At 41.8% G+C, this 18623-nt stretch overlaps 1 protein-coding gene across 4 annotated transcripts in view; it reads left to right on the forward strand.

The window, feature by feature from the left end:
* The window catches only part of Slain1 (SLAIN motif family, member 1), a 59638-nt gene that overhangs the window by 11490 nt on the left and 29525 nt on the right, over window positions 1–18623 (forward strand). Inside the window, exon 1 of one of the 4 annotated variants that reach the window (NM_001014139.2) lies at window positions 4336–4548. The exons of the other annotated variants lie outside the window; for them this stretch is intronic. The gene's annotated coding sequence lies outside the window, so the exon portion shown is untranslated. Of the gene's footprint in view, window positions 1–4335; window positions 4549–18623 lie in introns of those variants that run through there. 4 annotated transcript variants of the gene reach the window in all.

Consider the following 18623-nt stretch of genomic DNA (forward strand, 5'->3'; position numbering starts at 1 on the left):
GATGGGAGAAGGCAAGAAAGTACGTGGGAGCTGAACTGTGAGAGTGTCACTGTCTGTGTATCTTGTCCCAGTTGTTGGGGGCACAGGGAGTTCATAGTGTTTCCCAGAGGACGTGGAAGGCATATCCAGTGTGTGTGTGACCTTTAGACCCGATCCTGCAGCCAGTGCAATGTTGGTCTTCTTTCTTGCATTTTACTTACATTTCTACTGCTTAAAATAACATGGGCATTTTAGAGTATTGTCCTGTATTTGGGGCATTATGAATTTATTCTTTAATTCCTTTGTGGTGCTCATTGAGAGTCACTTCTAACCTGGGAACGTTAGCCGCACCAACACTTCTTGCCACCTTCTTTATTTATAAGCTCCTTACCCCCACCCCTATTTTCTCTCTTCTTTCTGGGAGCTCCTGATGGCTAAGCTTTCAGTTTCCCTAAACTGATGATGTTCAAAATTTCTGTGATTTCCTTGCTTTTTTTATATTTTTTTCCTGGGCATTTAAAGAACTCATCTCCCAAGTTGTTGCCACGTGTTTAAGAACTTCCCATGTGTCAGGTCCCATAGCGGTCTCCCACGTTCTCTTCTGTAAGGTGTCATTGTGTTTTGTGTCTAATTAGTCTGTTTGAATTTATTCAGATATTAAATTTGTCTCTGTTGAAGTCTGAGCGGCAGCTGGAGGATTCGAGTGTTTTCCTACATGTTTCGACACAGAGCTTCCTTCCCACTACGGACCTTGCACCAGCCACTCCAGACCCTTCCAGATTCCTACTGATTTCCCTCGTTGTGGGCTCACTAAACAGAGTGCTGAAATCCAAGTCTGTCACTCTTAAGATGCTGTGACCCTCTCTAGTCCAGTGGTTCTCAACCTTCCTAGTTCTGAGGCTCTTTAATAGAGTTCCTCGTGGTGTGGTGACTCCAACCATTTTCATATGAAGCTACTTCTTATGTGTAATTTTGCTACTTTGATGAATCACAATGTCAACATCTGTTTTCCAATGGTCTTAAACAATCCCTGTAAAGGAATCATTTGACTTCAACCCCAAAGGGTCCCTACCCACAGGTTGAGAACCCTTCCGCTGTCTTCCTGTGGGTCTAAAGCTTTACTTTTGCCCTAATGTGGTTTTGTAAGAACAAAGGGATTTCTTCCTAGTCTTCCCTCTTGAAAATTTACTGACTTCTAATTAAAGGACTTTTTAAAAAATTTTTTTGGTCAGTGATGGTTAGTAGAGATGAGAACTACATTGTAGCTGATATGTTCCTCAGTACAAACACTAGAATCATGTGAGCCTGAGGGTTAGTAGAGATGAGAATTACATTGTAGCTAGAGATGAGAATTACATTGTAGCTGATATGTTCCTCAGTACAAACACTAGAATCATGTGAGCTCTCTGCATGTTAGAAGTTTCAATAGCTCTAATGCAGCATCTTTTTTGTGTGGATGTCATTTCTCCCTTGGGCAGACAACAATTTCGAATGACAGGTTTCAGTGAGCACTTTCATAGAGACCTAGTGTGCTTTGCCAAGCCAATTGTAACATGCCCATCATGGAACACTAGGCGGAAGCTTGTATTTACTTTATTTCCTGTTATCTGGACACAAGGGGCTGCTCATCAGAGAGCAGATGTTTCAGATAATTGGTTTCTAGGTCTTGACCTTGATGGTTTTGAAAAGAAAAGTGCTTAAAATGTAGACTTTTCTGTCTGGTTACGTGAGGTGCTATGGCCGTGAGTCGCCTGAGGGTATCAGGTGTGCAGGCCCAGGCCTCTCTTGCCCTTCTCTTTTCCTCTGCATATCCTCCTTTGCCCTAAGCTCAGATCAGCATTAGTGACCAGGTAGCTATCCTGCTAAGGAATAAGCCACTGCAGGGAGGTGTCTCCAGAAGGCTTTGTCACGGTCTGTCTCCATCTCCCCTCACTTGGCATCTTTTTCCTTTCAGAGACATGGCTCTTTTTGTGTGGCCCAGGTTGGCCTGGAATTCACTACATACCCACATAATCAAGCTGTCCTTGACCTGGCCCCCTGTGCTAGCCAGCCATGCTGAGACTGACACCTAAGCTGCACACCTGTTCCCTGCTTGGCTTCTGTAGGCACATTTGGCCGCCTTTCTTCAGGATTCTCTTCAGGTTTGCTCTTACAGGGCCTGTTCAGATTCTCAGTTCTTAAAGGTCGGTTAAGCATCTGCCCACAGCACACCCTTGACTTTGTGCCTCAAGGTCACAAAACCTGGAAAAAGGTGTGAGCTTTACAGAGAGTTTCCAAGCTAAGGCGTGTAGCTGTGAGAATAAACTAACAGTCTAGCCTTTTTGAAGAAAATGAGAGAGAGAGAGAGAGAGAGAGAGAGAGAGAGAGAGAGAGAGAGAGGAAGAGTGTTTTGTGATATATATATATATTTTTTTTAAGTAGATAGCAGTCACACTGTCACCATCTTAAATATTTCATTTGAGATAATGTTGAAATTAAAATAATTGCTCTTTTCCCAGTGTCTGTAGCCCCCATGTTTCCAGGTATAAAGTGACTTAGTAACACCTGGAGTGATTTCTGTTTTTCTGAGGGCTGACCTCACTGTTCAGCCATAAGGAATATTCTCTACTCGATTCCCTGGTTTGAAGACTGGATGGAGAATGCTTATTCTCTAATTAGGAGGAAACCTGTTTTGTTCGTTCTTAAGTTTATGACTTTTCTGAGAAGATGAAGGATCCGTGCCCCAGTGTTATCTTGAATTACCAATGCCTGATACAACTTCTAGCACGCTTTCAACACTGACCGTTTGGTTTTACAGTCGACTGGTTTGATGCATTTAGTTTTCTTAGATGTACACACACACACACACACACACAGAGAGAGAGAGAGAGAGAGAGAGAGAGAGAGAGGAGTTTCCACTGAACAGTTGTTATTGTCAGCGACATCCTACTAATCAAGACAAAAGCCCACACGTCATATGGTGCTGCTCATTAACTGTGAGCTCTGTGGATGATGCTTAAATCTGTTTTGTTCACTGCTGTAGCCCCCTCACTAAGAGAGTAGTTGCCATGGCACCGTAGGCGTTGAATGCTAATTACTGAATGGATGAGTCTGGGGCAAGGGATTTTAACTAGTGACTAGGCTCAGTGCTTTTAACTAGTGACTCCGTTGTGTGAGTCTACTGCGTCACACGGTAGGAAGGAACACGCTGAAAGATGTCACCGGGCTAGCAGAAAGAGTAAGGAATACTGAATATGAATTAACTTGAAAACTATGAGGTGATATAAACACAGACATTTCTGCCATGCGGGTCCTCATTTTTTCAGGACATGAACCTAACACATAGGATTCCTCTTTGTGTGGCTACCTATTCTCACAGAAGGTTCAGGCCATTTTCTTTTTTGGGAGGGATCTGTTTATTCTATACATGGGTGAAGATGCTTGTTTGAGTTAGGGATCATAATCTAAAATATTTTTGAAGGGTAGTTATGTATAAAAATAGAAGATCCAAAACCTTTCCCTAGTCTGTTTTTTCTCTTCTGATTTTAATTAGAACTGTAGGTGCAAGCTTGGCATCCCTAAACTGAAAATCTTTTTATAAAATGCTCTAAAATTTGGGGGAGACTTTTGAAAGCCAGCAAAATATTACAAGTAGAAAGTTTGATGCCATAACTTTTATTTCATGCTCAAAATCCTTCAAGATTATTGCATATGACCTTCAGTCTGTTCTGTACAAAGTGTATACGAACAAATGAATTTTGTGTTTAGATTTGGGTCCTTCCTGTCTCTGAGATGTTTCATGAGTTAAAAAAAAATATCCAGGTCCTGAGCCTTTCAGAAAAGGTCTAGCCTACCCATTTCTGAAAGACGAGTCTTAATTCTTCTGCCCTTTTGAAATGCAGATTGCAAAACCTCAACGGACTTTGCTAGGATCAACTCCTTGATAGCCTGAATTGGGGTAATGATAACCTAGAAGAAAATCCGTGTCACAAGGCTGGGATGTTGACCAAATAATGATCAGAACGCTTCTCTAAGCAATTTGAAGTGCCCGATACGTGGCTCGCTTAATTTGGGTCCAGTTAATAAAAGCTTATCTGACTTAAGGTGCTCAGATGTCCAGCTGAATCAGGACAGTCATATTTGGGGGTTACGAATGTCATTTACACAAACAGCACAGCCCTCAGATACCGTTTAGAGTCATGTTTGGCTGTGGCCACTAGGGTCGAACGCTGAGATGTGTGAACAGACACTGGCTGGCCTCTGTTGATTTTTTTTTTTTTTTTTAATGTCTTTGAGTGATGCTTGCCTCTGTTCTCTCAGTTGTTAGGACGCTGTGTTCATGCCTAGTTTAGTCAGACAAGAGCATTTGATGTGACCCAGTGATCAGAAAGGTGGCCTTTTCATTTGTAAAATACGACACAGATTGAGCTGAGCCATTAGGAGCTTATCAAGAATCTGTCTCGTGGAGCCTGTCCAGTGTCTCCTTGCATGGCCCAAGATGCTATCCCTGCCCGATCGTGTTTCCACTCCTGAGGTGCTCTGCCACATTTGGAACACTGATTTAAAGCTTTGAAGGAGAGGTCATTTTAGGTAAGCTTCCCCCAAAGATGCTCTTTCTTGTTGGGAAAAAACAATCTAGAATCATGCTAAGTGTGTGTGTGTGTGTGTGTGTGTGTGTGTGTGTGTGTGTGTGTGTGTGTACAGAGAAGGGTCTCCTGGTATGCGCATATTTCTGTGTGCTGGAAATTGAAGACACATTGTCGCAGCCGTGGGGTTCCATCACATGCTCGCTTTGCTCTTCTGTTCAAAATAGCCTCCATGCTTGCGTGCCGCTTTGGGTGATGATTTAGTAGGTTGCAAATACCCAGGGACTGGGTCTCTGTTCAGTTTGCCATTTCAATCCATTATATCCAGCAACCTGGGTATGTTTGCCAAATGACCTTAGATAGCTCTTCTTTTCCTCCCTCCCTTCCTGCTCCCTTCCCTCCCTCCCTCCATCCCTCCCTCTTTTCCTTCCTCCTTTCCTTCCTTCCTTCCTCCTCCTTTTTTCAAATAAAAATGAAATATTTATTCAGTATATTATGTTTCCTAAGTTGAAAAAGAATTAATAAATAAATTACATAAAATATATGCAACTATAAAAAAAATCTACCAATAGTACTGCATTGGTATACAACAAAATGAAATATATTACTATCTGGGGAAAATCTCATTATTCTATTTTCCAGATTCTTAGATTTTGGTTTACTATTTATGACAGTTAATATATTCTTCTTTTTTCTTCCATTTTTATTAAATTAGATATTTCTTGTTTACATTTCAAATGTTATTCCCTTTCCCGGTTTCCTGTCCATTAGCCCCCTAGCCCCTCCCCCTCCCCTTCCTTATGGGTGTTCCCCTCCTCATCCTCCCCCCATTACCGCCCTCCCCTCAACAATCACGTTCAGTGGGGGTTCAGTCTTGGCAGGACCAAGGGCTTCCCCTTCCACTGGTGCTCTTACTAGGCTATTCATTGCTACCTATGAGGTCAGAGTCCAGGGTCAGTCCATGTATAGTCTTTAGGTAGTGGCTTAGTCCCTGGAAGCTCTGGTTGCTTGGCATTGTTGTTCATAAGGGGTCTCGAGCCCCTTCAAGCTCTTCCAGTTCTTTCTCTGATTCCTTTAACGGGGGTCCTATTCTCAGTTCAGTGGTTTGCTGCTGGCATTCGCCTCTGTATTTGCTGTATTCTGGCTGTGTCTCTCAGGAGAGATCTACATCCGGTTCCTGTCAGCCTGTACTTCTTTGCTTCATCCATCTTATCTAGTTTGGTGGCTGTATATGTATGGGCCACATGTGGGGCAGGCTCTGAATGGGCGTTCCTTCAGTCTCTGCTCTAAACTTTTCCTCCCTATCCCCTCCTATATCCTCCTCTTTTTATATGTGTGTTTATATGGTAGTCATTTTGCTTTGCATTTCTACCAAGGTTAGAGAAATAAAGGTTAAAATAATCAGAAACTCACGGCAATGTAAAGTAGTTATTGCAGTGAGTTTATTATTGATCTTCTGTATTATTACTCATAAAGAAAAAAAGTTTCCTCAAAGCAGTGTGTGTGTGTATACACGAGTGTGTGTGTACGCATGTTTGTGTGTATGCATGATCTATTGTACACATGTGTGTATCTATGTGTGTGCATGTGTGTATGCATGGTGTAATGTACATATGTGTGTATCTGTGTGTGTGTGCATGTGTATATGTATGTGTATATGGTATGTCTGTATGTGTGTGCATGTCTGTTTATATGTGTGTGTCTGTGCATATATATGTGTGTGCATGTGTATGTGTGCATGTGCATTTTTTGTATTTATGTGTGGGAGGTGTGCATGTTTGTGGGTGTGTGTGTGCACGCTCGTGCCATGGGAGTTGAGCCTAGGCCTGTGTATGTTAACCTTGTGCTGCAGTAGTGGTTTCCAGCTCCAGGTCCCTCAATTATTTTTACTGCTTTCATACCATGGTGGCTGGTTAGCTTTGGTTATAAAACAGTAAAATTAGTTGTGGTAGATAGTCTCGCCCAGTTCTTGGGGCTTCTGAAATGTACAGTCACACTGAAGAATTTCTAGGTGCTCCCCTTTTAGGAGGTGGTAGGGCTTGACTGGAGATGGTGAGAGGACTTGTTGCTAGCTGCAGGCATGGTCCTGAGTGCTGCTAGCCAGAGGAGCTCTATGCCTGGCCTTCAGATTTGCCAAACTCCTTCACGAAACAGATGATGGAGGCAACAGCTCTTTCCATGTCTTCTTCTTCCTCAGTGCAAGCATAAATGGGGCCTCTGAGGTGGTGCAGGCGTTAAAGGCACCTGATGAATTGAGTTCAGTCCCTGGATTTGGGGCAGAAAGAGAGACCCAGGTCCTGCGTCTTTCCTTCTGAGCCCCACATGTGCACTGTGTCCTGTGCCCTCCTCACACACCCAGGTCAATAACATGAATGTAATTAAGTTTTATTGTTACAAAACAAACACTAGGGTGTTAACAGAAGACCTGAACCCCAGGGATTGCCAGGAACTACATTTCTGAGGCTGTGACTTGTCTGTCAGAAGAGTTGTGAGAATCAGTGGGGCTTTCAGTAGCTGATTCTAGGGGCCCAGGTCAGGGTGGAGGGCTACCCTAGGTGTCAGAACAGCACAGAGGAAGGCCTAGCAATGGGGCCCACATGTGCAGTGTGAGCTTAATTGGCCGGGCACAGTGGTTGTGGTTAGAGTGCTGGTAGGAAACAGGAGTAAGAAACCCTGAACTGAGTGGCTCTAAATAAATGGGTGATTCAGGAAGGGCTTTCAGAGCAGTTGAGGCCTCCTTGGGAAGCCCTTAGGGGTTCAAAGCAAAGGTGGGGCGGAACTGACCAGGAAAAGCTACAAGATGCTGTCTGAATTGGGTTAGAAGTCAGGCACACCTTTTTTTTTTTTTCCTTTCTTAAGGTAAAATAACCAAGATGTCGATTGAGTGGCTGTCTGTCTGGCAGCGTCCGTCACTGGGTGGTTCTGTCCGGTGTTCCCGGTGCTCACCGTTCAGCTTATATTTATAGGACAATTCTATCACGGTCTCCAATCAGAATGCATAGGAAGTGCTTGTAGGTGAGAAGAGGAAAGAGAGTGACTCACATTCTGCTCTTTGAGCGTATCTTACTATGTTGCATGCAGATATGGTAATACGCTTAGTTTAGACACTCCTGTCAGATGCTTTCCCTTGATGGAAACTCCGAATGTGTGTATTCACTTCCCGTCATCTCTTGGGACGAGTGGTCCGCAGGCCACGGGAACAGAATGCATGTACATTGTCTCCCTGAGTGCACGAGCACGTTGGCCCAGGAGACTGGGAATGGAGGACTGAAAACCTTGGATCTCTTTTGCTGGGGGCCTTTGCCATGCTTTTCTATGGCTTTCTCCCTGCACCATGAACCATTCATTTTGTGTGAGGTACCTTACAAGTGCTGTGAGCTAACGTCCCTCTGGGAATGGAAAGGACTCCATTCTCTTCAGTGGTGAGATGACTGGCCCATTCTCCCTTGAGACGTACGTGGTGTGGTGTCTGCATGTGTGTAGTCATCGCTGTTCCCCGGCTGGCTGCATGGCTCATGCTGTGGCTGTAGCTAAGGGGAGAAGCAGCTGCCTGGTACCTGTGTGACAGCATCAGATCTGTGGCAGGACACTAGACCCTCCGTCCCTGTTGGTTTGGGGTTGAGTTGTAACTTTCACAGAGACCTCGTTCATGAGTTCTACAGCCCTCCCCACTGTCTTTATTTATAAACTATAGCTCTGTGTGGTGAAGTTATCCAGAAGGACACAGTGATCAAACGTGGCCTTGAGGATGCTCAGGGACAGAGGAATAGAAAAGAGCTAACATTTAACTGGTATGACCGGGAATGTCAACCGCTCAGCTACGACAACCATTAGGCCCTAGGAAACAATCCATCTGCCAAATTCCATGTTAAGGAATAGCTATAGGGATCTTAAGATCTCTGTGAAATGCTGTCATGCTGTTAAGTAATACACCTTAAGTTTATTAAACTTGATTGAATTTCATAGCTCATGTTAAATAAATATTTTATGAGCTCATTGTTAATTTCACCCCAAATATGTATAAAGTTTATCTCAGTATCGCAAGCAACTTCCTTTGATTAACTCTACATATCAGTTGTCTAGGCAAATGAACTTTTATTAGACTTTTTAAAAGGTGGCATGTAAATCACAATATGAATACAGAGTCCTTTAATGTCTTGGGCTCATAAATCTTCACGCATACCTATCATAGTGATTTTTAGATAATTAGATGTGTCATACTTCAAATGAATTAGAACTTGTTAGCCCTTGGTATTTCTAGAGACACTTTGAGAAGCCTGGGTAGGATGATGGACAGCCCTGTTTACATAAGGCTGAGATGACTTCTACCTCTTTACTAGTTATTTGGGTTGCCTCCCTACACAGGATCAACAGGCACGGACACTTGGGTCCTCTTTCATTTTGTGCATGTTAAGGAAAGTACAGCATGGACACCTCCCTCAAAGTCGTTGTAGGGCTTTCTGTTCCTCCCTGGTTCCCCCTTGTCTGTTTATCAGGTTAGGGGTGCTGTGAAGAAGGGACAAAGGCTGCTTAGGTTTCCCCAGGGAGAAGAGTGGATCAGATAAACCACACACCAGATGCTGCCTCTCCAGGGGGCTCCTTAGGCAGGAACCAGCTCAACAGAGCCAACATATTGGAGCTGGTGTTTCATTTGGTGTGGTCAATTTACAAGAGTGAAACAAGAAAAGACAACCTTCATCATGGTTTTAAAACTCTTTTGTCCTCCAGATATTTGAGTACTCTGAGCATTTGTGAAGGCTTGTAAAGGAATCACATGATCACTAAAGGTCTTTGTACTGGAGGGGATTGTCTACAGAGATGAAAGGCTTGCTGTCCTAGTGGTTTATGGGTGTAGATCAAAATGCTATGATCTAGATAAATGTTCTAGTAATTTGTGGCATAATAAAAAGATGTTTTAAAAAAGATTATAATATCTAAAAGTATTAAGAGCTAATAGTAAGGCCTCTCAGGCCTTCACTGTTCTCAGACTAGGCTCTCACTGCTAGTAAAGGCCTTGTGGTTGGTCCCCTTTGTGTGGCATAAGTAGAGGTCCAACTTCTCACTGCAGAAAGAATAAAACAGAAAGGGCTGAAAGTATATAATCCTGGCCGTACTTCCCCTTTCCCTTCCAGGACTGTGACAATGAACAATGTTGTTTGAGTCACTTTGGGGACCCTATGGTTTTGAAGAAACCATCTTTGTTTTTAAAATACAGCATTTAGAGCATTGGTTTCTGTCTTTGTCCTCTTTCTATTGTTATAAAAGAAAGCATTCAATTGGGGCTTGCTTATAGTTTGGTTTATTTTATTGTCATTGTGGTAGGCAACATGGCAGCGTGTAGGCAGACATGGCATTGGAGAAGTAGCTGAGAGCTGTGCATCTGGATCCACAGGCAGCAGGGAGAGAGAGACACTAGGACTGGCTGGGTCTTTTGAAACCTCAAAGCCCATAACCAGTCACACACTTCCTTCAACAAGGCCATGCCTACTCCAGCAAGGCCATGTTCCCAATTCTTCTCAAGTAGTGCCATTCCCTGATGACTAAGCGTGCAGATACAGGAGCCCATAGTGGCCATTCTCACTCACACCATCTAAATTTCCCTGAGTGGGCGTTGAGCCAATGCATGTCCCCTGTAGAAACTGCCAGAGGCTCAGACACAATCCAGTGCTTGTTTCCAAGGTATGGACACCTGTGGAAACCAATGCGTCTATGAAATTGCCTGGATAAAGTAAAATGTATGCCTATCATTGTAAGAAGGCTCTAGTTTTAACTCACTAAAAAGCAGAGAAAGAAGATAATTCCCAGAGATACCCTTTGCTTTACCTGGTTTTTAGAGCACTTTCCTCGGGATGTAGACTGCGTGTGTTACAGCTCTCAGGAATTTTCCATTTCTGAAGTGCACTATAGTGAGGTAATCATATGCACGGTATACTTCCATACTGTATAGACCATGGTCTTATCACCTTCCCACAGACTTGTCTTTTTTCCACACAGGAACCTACTAGCTTGAGGGTATTGTGTCATTTGCTCAGGCCGAGAAACTAGTGATAGGGAGGAGTTAGAACCCAGGTGTCTTCTCATCCCTACATCCCTTTAGTCTGTTAACCTTTATCACATCCTCTTACGGAAAATTGACGTCTTCTCGCTGGGTGTGGTGCTGTTTGTCTGTGATCTTAGCACACTGGCTGGAGTGGGAGGATTTTGAATGCAAGGCCAGCTTGGGCTACACACTGAGTTTGAAAGGAGCCTAGATTGTCTAGGGAGCCCCTGAAGCAGAACACATGGTTTTTGTTGTTGTTTGGTTTCTTCTCATCAGCCTTCATTGTTTCTTTCCTTTTCTCTTTTTATTGTATTTTTTATTTTAAATAATTTTAAATTTAAATACATTGTGGTCCTATTTTCCTCTGCCCAAGTCCTTCCAGACCCTCTTCCCCTCTCTACCCATCCAACTTTAAGTTCTTTTTTAAAAAGACAGACAGACCTCCAGTACAGCAACCAAATTCTTCCAGAACCAAGAAAACAAAACACCACCCCCCAAAGAAATAAAAACCTACCAAACTGTAACCAAATAAAAGCCACAGAAAACTGCGGAATCTATTAAATGCTGGTCAACTGCTCCTTAATGTGAAGCCTATGCTGGGATGGTTGCATACCCAGCGACTTTCTACTGGAGAAAACTGATTTTTCCCACTCCCAGGATTTATAAAGAACAGTTCAGTTGTTAACCTTTACCCTAGTGGCTAGGAATTCGTTCATTCATTCCACTCATTTTTAAAAATAAAATAAATACTATCATATTGAAGTTGAACAAGACAAAAACTGCAGAAAGAGCTCAAGAAAAGGCCCAAGAATCAGAGATCCACTCATTTGCATATTCAGGAATCCCATAAAAAGACAAAACTGGAAACCATGTTATAAACACGGATGATAAGAGGACCTGGTGCAGACGCATGCAGGCCCCGTGCGTGCTGCGTCAGTCTCTGTGAGTTCCTATGAGCTTTGCTCAGTCGATTGAGAGGGCCTCGGTCTCCTGGCCTCCTTTATGCCCTGGCTCTCACATTCTTTCTGCCTCCTCTTTCATGGGGTTCCCGAGCGCTAAGGGGAGGGATTTGATGGACACATCCCATTTAGGGCCAAGTGTTCCAAGGTCTCTCACTCTCTGTGTAATGTCTGTTTGTAGGTCTCTGTATTTGTTCCCCTCTGTGGCAAGGGGAGTGAGCATGTCTGATGCTGGCTGAGCTGGCACTGATCTGTGAGTGTAGCACAGTGAGATTAGGAGTCATTAACACGCCAGTTTTCTTGGTACTGGACCAGCATTACTTGGTTTCACCCTGGGTCCCTGGGCTATGTAGTCTCTGGGTTTTGGTCACCCATGCAGAGTTGGGTATGGCTTCCATCCTGAGGAGTAGGTCTTGAGTCAAATCATCTATAGATTGATTACTCTCACAAGCTTTGGGCCTGTATTTCCCTAGCATATCTTGCAGGTAATAATGCCATTTTAGTTGGTTTGTGGCTGGCTTGGTGTTTTGTCCCAAAGATGTTGGAATATAGGGGTGAAGGCACTATGTAGATATCAGTTCCACATATCCCTGTTCATTGAGTTATGTAGATGTTCTCTTCAACAATGGATCTTTCTGTTAGGTAAGAGGTCAACCTGTACAGTCTTGTCAACAGCCCAGGTTGTTTGAAGGTTTCTGTGGGGCCCCATTTGACCAACAACTCAATTGAATGTCGTGCAATCCTGGTATTAGAAGCTTCATTTTGGGGACTGGAGAGATGGCTCAGTGGTTAAGAGCACTGACTGCTCTTCCAGAGGTCCTGAGTTCAAATCCCAGCCACTACATGGTAGCTCACAACCATCTGTAATGGGATCTGATGCCCTCTTCTGGTGTGTCTGAAGACAGCGACAGTGTACTTAACATAATAATAATAAATCAATCTTTTTTTTTTTTAAAGGAGCTTCATTTTGTGACAAGAGATGGCCAGTTGGGACTTTGTCTTGCCCATTATTTGATGATTTTACTTAGATTGTGTTTGCATATGTGTATATTTTAGGAAGTGTCTCAGTTTGGATTTCTGTTGCTTCGGTGAAACAAAAGCAAGTTGGAGAGGAAAGGGTTTATTTGGCTTACACTTCTACATTGTAGTCCACCATTGAAGGAAACCAGGAAAGGAACTCGAAACAGGGCAGGAACCTGGAGGCAAGAGCTAATGCAGAGGCTATAGAGGGTGCTACTGATTGGCTTGCTCCTCAGACATGCTGAGCCTGCTTTCTTATAGAACCCAGGACCACCAGCCAAGAGATGGCACCCATAATAGACTGGGCTCTCGGCCTTGAATTGCTAATTAAGAAAATGCCCTATAGGCTGACCTGCAGCTAAGTCTACCAAGGAGGAGGCTCCCTTTACTTAGAAGTTGATAGAACTGTAGCCAGCACAGGAGTTTCTACTGTATTCGGTTTCCATACTGTCCCCCAATGGCCCATTAATATTAGCTGTCTTTCCCTATCTTCCCTTCCTCAGTCCTCCCATGGCCCAGGTGATCATGCTGTCCCTCCATCCATATCTGTTTATTCTATTTCCCTTTCCTAACAAGACCTGTCTGTTCCCACTGGTCCTTTACTCTATCCCTACACTCGTACTTCTGTGGACTGTAGCTTGGTTACCATCGGTTTTACAACTAATAGCTGCACATTAGCAAACACATACCATATCTATCTTTCTGGGTCTGGGCTACTTCACTTGGGATGATTTTTTTTCCTACTTCCATCCATTTGCCTGCAATTTTTGTGGTGCTTTTTTTTTTAAATGGCTGAGTAATACTCTGTTGCAACACATTTTTTTTTTATTCATTCATTCTTCTGTTTGGGGCTCTAGGTCCTTTCTCATTTGTGGGTGTCATTCAAAGAGCAGCAGTGGACATGGTTGAGCAAGTGTCCTTTTGGGTGTGTGTCCAAGAGTGGTACAGCTAGCAATGGATGGTGTTCTTCTTACTCTACGTCCTCTCCAGCATGAATGTCACTTGTTTTATCTCAGCTATTCTGTTAGGGGTAAGGAGTTTTAATTTACATTTCCCTGATGGCTAAGGATGCTGAACATTTAAGCGTTTCTCAGCCATTTGAGTTTCACGTATTGAAAAGTCCCTCTTTAGATCTGTGCTCATAATTGGGTCGTTTGCTTTCTTGATATCTAGTTTCCTGAGTTTGTTTTGTTTTGTTTTAATATATTTTGGATGTTAGCCCTCTCTCACTAATGTAGTTGGTAAGAATCTTTTTCCATTCCGTAGGCTGCTGTCTGATTGATGGTGTCCTTTGCCTTACAGAAGCTTCTCAGTTTCATGAGGGCCCCGTTTATTAATTGTAGATCTTAGCGCCTGTGGTAACACTCTTCTGTTCAGAAAACCTTCCCTGTGCCAACGAAGTCAAGGCTGTTGTGTGTCTGGTTTTTATGTTGATATCTTTGATCCATTCGGAGTTGTGTTTTGTACAAGATGATAAATATGGATCTATTTGGTTCTTCGACATCAGTGTTTTTCAGCCGATACGTCACAACCCCTTTGGCCAACCTCTGTCTCCCAAAGTATTTGCATTACAATTCATAACAGCAAATTTGTTATGGAGTAGCAGCAAAAGTACTTTTATGGCTGGGGTCACTACAAGACGAGGAACTGTATTTAAAGGTCATAGTGTTAGGAAGGTTGAGAACCACTGGTCTACATGGAGCCATTCAGTTTGACCAATACCATGTATTGAAGATACTGTCTTTTTTCCACTGTGTATTTCTGGCCTCGTTATCAAAAATCAGGTGTCCCTAGGCATGTGGATTTATGTTTGTGTCTTTTTTTGCTCCAGCACCATGCCGGTTTGTTATGCGAGCTCTGTACTATGACTTGAAGTTGGGGACGGTGATACTTCTGTAGTTTGTTTTTCAGGATTTCTTGTCTTTTTTAGCTATCCTGTTGTTTTTGAGGTGTGCGTGAGAGTTTGTGTGCATGTGTGTGTGCATGTGTGTGTGTGTGTGTGTGTGTGTGTGTGTGTGTTCCTATATGAAGCTGAGAATTTTCCTTTCAAGATCTGAAAAGAATTGTATTGGAACTTTTATGGGGGTTGCATTGAATCTGTGGATTGCTTTTTGGCAAGATGGCCATTTTTACCATGTTAATCCCACCAATCTATAAGCACAGGAGATCTTTCCATGTTCTGAGATCTTCTTTTCTTTCTTTCTTCAATGTCTTGAAATTTTTATCATACAAATCTGTCACTTGCTTCGATAGGGCTACACTAAGATATTTTATGTTCTTTGACGCTGTTGTGAAGGATGTTTCCCCCCTAATTTCTATCTCGGACCATTATTCTTTTGTATATAGGAAAGTCACTAATTTTTGTGAGGGTAATTTTATACCCAGCTGCTTTGCTGAAGATGTTTGTCAGCTGTAGGTGTTTCCTGATGAATTCTTAGGGTTTTATACCCTCATCCCTTATGCAAGTTATGACATTTTGATTTCTTCCTTTCCAATTTGTATCTCCTTGATCTCCTTCAGGTGTCTTATCTCTCTTGCTAAGATTTCAAGTGTTATACAGAATGCTTATTGAGGAACAAACATCCTTTTCTTGGAATTGCTTTGAGTTTCTTTCCATTTAAGTTGATGTTGGCTATGAGCTTACTGTAAATCGCCTTTGTTATATTGAGGTATGTCCCTCGTATCTATTCCTAATATTTCCAAGATATTAATCATGTAGGGGTATTAAATCTTATCAAGGACTTTTATGCACCTAAGGAGATGATCATATGTTCTTTATCTTTCCGTTTGTTTTTATGGTGGGTTACATTTATCAATATACATATGTTGAACCATCCCTGATTGATAATGGTGGATGATCTTTATATGTTCTTAGATTTGACTTCCAAGTATTTTATTGGGTATTTTTTGGATCTTTGCTTATAAGGGAAATTAGTCTGTAACACTCTTTGCTAGGTCTTTGTGTAGTTTGAGTATCAGAATTAACTGTGAACTCCTAAAATGCATTAGGAAATACTCTTTCTGATTCTATTTTGAATAATTTGAGTAGTATTGGCATTAACTTTTCTTTGAAAGTCTGGTAGAATTCTGTGCTAAAACTACCTGTCCTGGGCTCTTTTAGATTGGAGACTGTTTTGTTTTTTGTTTTTTAGAGATTTATGTATTTATTTTATGTGAGTACACTGTAGCTGTTTTTGTTCTTTGTTTGTTTGTTTGTTTTCCCCAGACTGACCAAAAGACGGCATCTGATCTCATTACAGATGGTTGTGAGCCAACATGTGGTCACTGGGAATTGAACTCAGGACAATTGGAAGAGCAGTCAGTACTTTTAACCACTGAGTTATCTCTCCAGCCCTGAATGGGAGACTTTTAAAGACTGGTTCTATTGCAGTAGAGATCATAGTTCTGTTTAAATTGCTTATCTGATCTTGATTTAAATTTGGTAAGAGATATCTATTGAGAAAATGATCCATTTCTTTTTGATTTTCCAATTTTATGGAGTACTGATTTTTAAAGTATGTCCTTATGACTCTCTTGATTTCCTCAGTGTCTGTTGGTAAGTTCCCCTTTTTATTTTTGGTTTTGTTAATTTGGAAATTCTTTCTCTGCCTTTTAATTAATTTGGATAGGAGTTTGTCCATCTTGGTTTTCTCAAAGAACTAACTCTTTGTTTTATTGATTCTTGGTATGTTTTCTTTTGTTTCTATATTAGTGATTTCATCTGAGTTTGATGATTTCTAGCTCTCTGCTCCTTTTGGGTATTTCTTCTTTTTGTTCTAGAGCTTTCAGGTGTGCTGTTAACTTGCTGGTGTGAGGTTTCTCCAGCTTTTCATGTAGGTACTTGGTGCTATGAACTTGCCTCTTAGAAGTGCTTTCATAGTGTCTCATAAGTTTGGGTATATTGTTTTATGAAATTAATTAGTTAGTTTAATTAATTTAAGAATTATTAAATTTTGTTAAAATGGTTAAATTTTGTTTTGTGAAAATAATAATTTTTCAACTCTAGAAAATTTATAATTTCTTAATTTCTGTCTTGACCCATTTTTCATTCAGTAGAGAGCAGTTCAGATTCCATGGGTTTGTAAGCCTTCTCTTGTATATTTGCTTATATCAACTTTAATCCATGATAGGATGCAGGAAGTTATTTCAGTTTTCTTGGGTCTACTGAGGCTTTGCTTTGTGTCCAAGTGTGTTTCCAGTTTTGGAGGAAGTGCAAAGAAGGTCTGTGCTTTTGTACTTGGGTGAAATGTTCGGTGAATACCTGCTAAGTCCTTTTGTATGTCTGTTAGCTCTAGCATTTCTCTGTTTAGTTTTCGTCTGGATGACCTGTCTGTTGCTGAGAATGGAGTCTTGCTGTCTCCCACAATCTATGAACAGCAGTCAATTGTGATTTATGTGGTAATAGTGTTTCTTTTACAAACTTGGGTGCCCTGTGTTTGGGCTCTAGATGGTTAAGAATTGAAGTACCATCTTGGTGGACTTTTCCTTTGAGTAAGTATATAATGTTCTTCCTTATCTTTTTTGATTAACTTTGGTTAGAAATCTATTGTGTCAGATATTAAAATGGCTACAAAAGCCTGCTTCTTAGGTCCATTTGCTTGGAATAACCTTTCCAACCCTAACCCTGAGGTGATGTCTGTTGTGGTGTGTTTCTTGGATTCAGCAGCAGGGTCCTGTGTTTTGATTCCCTTTTGTCAGTCTATGTCTTTTTGTTGGGGAGTTGAGACCCTTGATATTGAGAGTTTTCTGTGAGTGATGATTGATTCCTGTCATCTTGCTGCTGATGAATGTGTGTCTTCTCGTGACGCTACTCATCTGGGGTTATTCCCAACTTTTCCTGGGGTGTAGTTGACTGCTGTAGGCTGGTCTTTACATTTTGGCACCTTCTGTAGGGCTGGGTTTGTAAGTAAGCATTGCTCAATTTTGGTTTTATTTTGGAATGTCTTATATTCTCCATCTATTGCAAGTGAAAAGTTTCCTGGTTACAGTAAGTAGTTTGGGCCATTTGTGTTGGCCTCTCATAGTCCTCAACACACTTGTTCAGGTACTTTGAGAAGTCAGGTATAATTCTAATATGTCTGCCCTTATAATATGTCCGGACTTGATTTTCTTTTTCTCTCACAGCTTTTAATATTCTTTTAGTGCTTTGATTATGTACTGAAGGAACTTTCTTTTCCGGTCCAGTCTGTTTGGCGGATCTACTTCTTTGGGTTAATGAAATCTTCCATATTTTTTTAAAATATTTTCCAGACCATTGAGCCGCCTTCTCCTTTCTCTATCCATAATCTTTTTAGATTTGTTCTTCTCATAGTCTCAGATTTTCTGGATGTTCTGTGCCAGGAGTTTTTAAGGTTTAACTTTTTGTTTTTAAACCGCTGTGCCCATTTCTTCTATTGTGTTAGAATGGCTGAGATTCTCTCCTTCATCTCTTATTTTCTGTCAGTGGAGCTGGCTTATGTGGATCCTGTTTGAGCTCTTAATTCTTTTATTTCCAGATTTCCATCAGCTTGGGATTTCTTTATTGATTCTATTTCCCCTTCAGGCTGTGAGCGCTTTTTTTTTTCTTTTTCTTTTTTTCTTTTTCTTTTTTTTCAGAGCTGGGGACCAAACCCAGGGCTTTGCATTTGCTAGGCAAGCACTCTACCACTGAGCTAAATCCCCAACCCGCTGTGAGCGCTTTTATTCATTTCCTCCTAACACTTGTGTCATAGTTATGGAAGCTGTTTTTTAAGGTCTTTTACTTGTGCTTCACTTACCTTGGACAGTCGGGACCTGCTGTGGTAGAGTTGCTGGACTCTAGCAGAGACCTGTTGCCCTGGCTGTTTATTGATTATGTTTTTACAATGGCATGTAGGCATCTGGGACCAGAAAGATTGATATTCTAGGTGCTGATATCTAGTCTTATCCTTGTTGGGTGGGGGCTTTGTTTGTTGGTTTCTGTTTCCACTCTGGTTTTTTAGGAGAGTGTGGTGGCTGTATGTCCCCTGTAGCAAAAATTTCTGGGGTCCCGATAGGTCTGGGCCCTGTGGGTTCTAGGTAAAATGTGTTTCTGAACCTGAA

This window comes from Rattus norvegicus, chromosome 15 (assembly GCF_036323735.1).
Source record: "Rattus norvegicus strain BN/NHsdMcwi chromosome 15, GRCr8, whole genome shotgun sequence".
Lineage (NCBI taxonomy): Eukaryota > Metazoa > Chordata > Mammalia > Rodentia > Muridae > Rattus > Rattus norvegicus.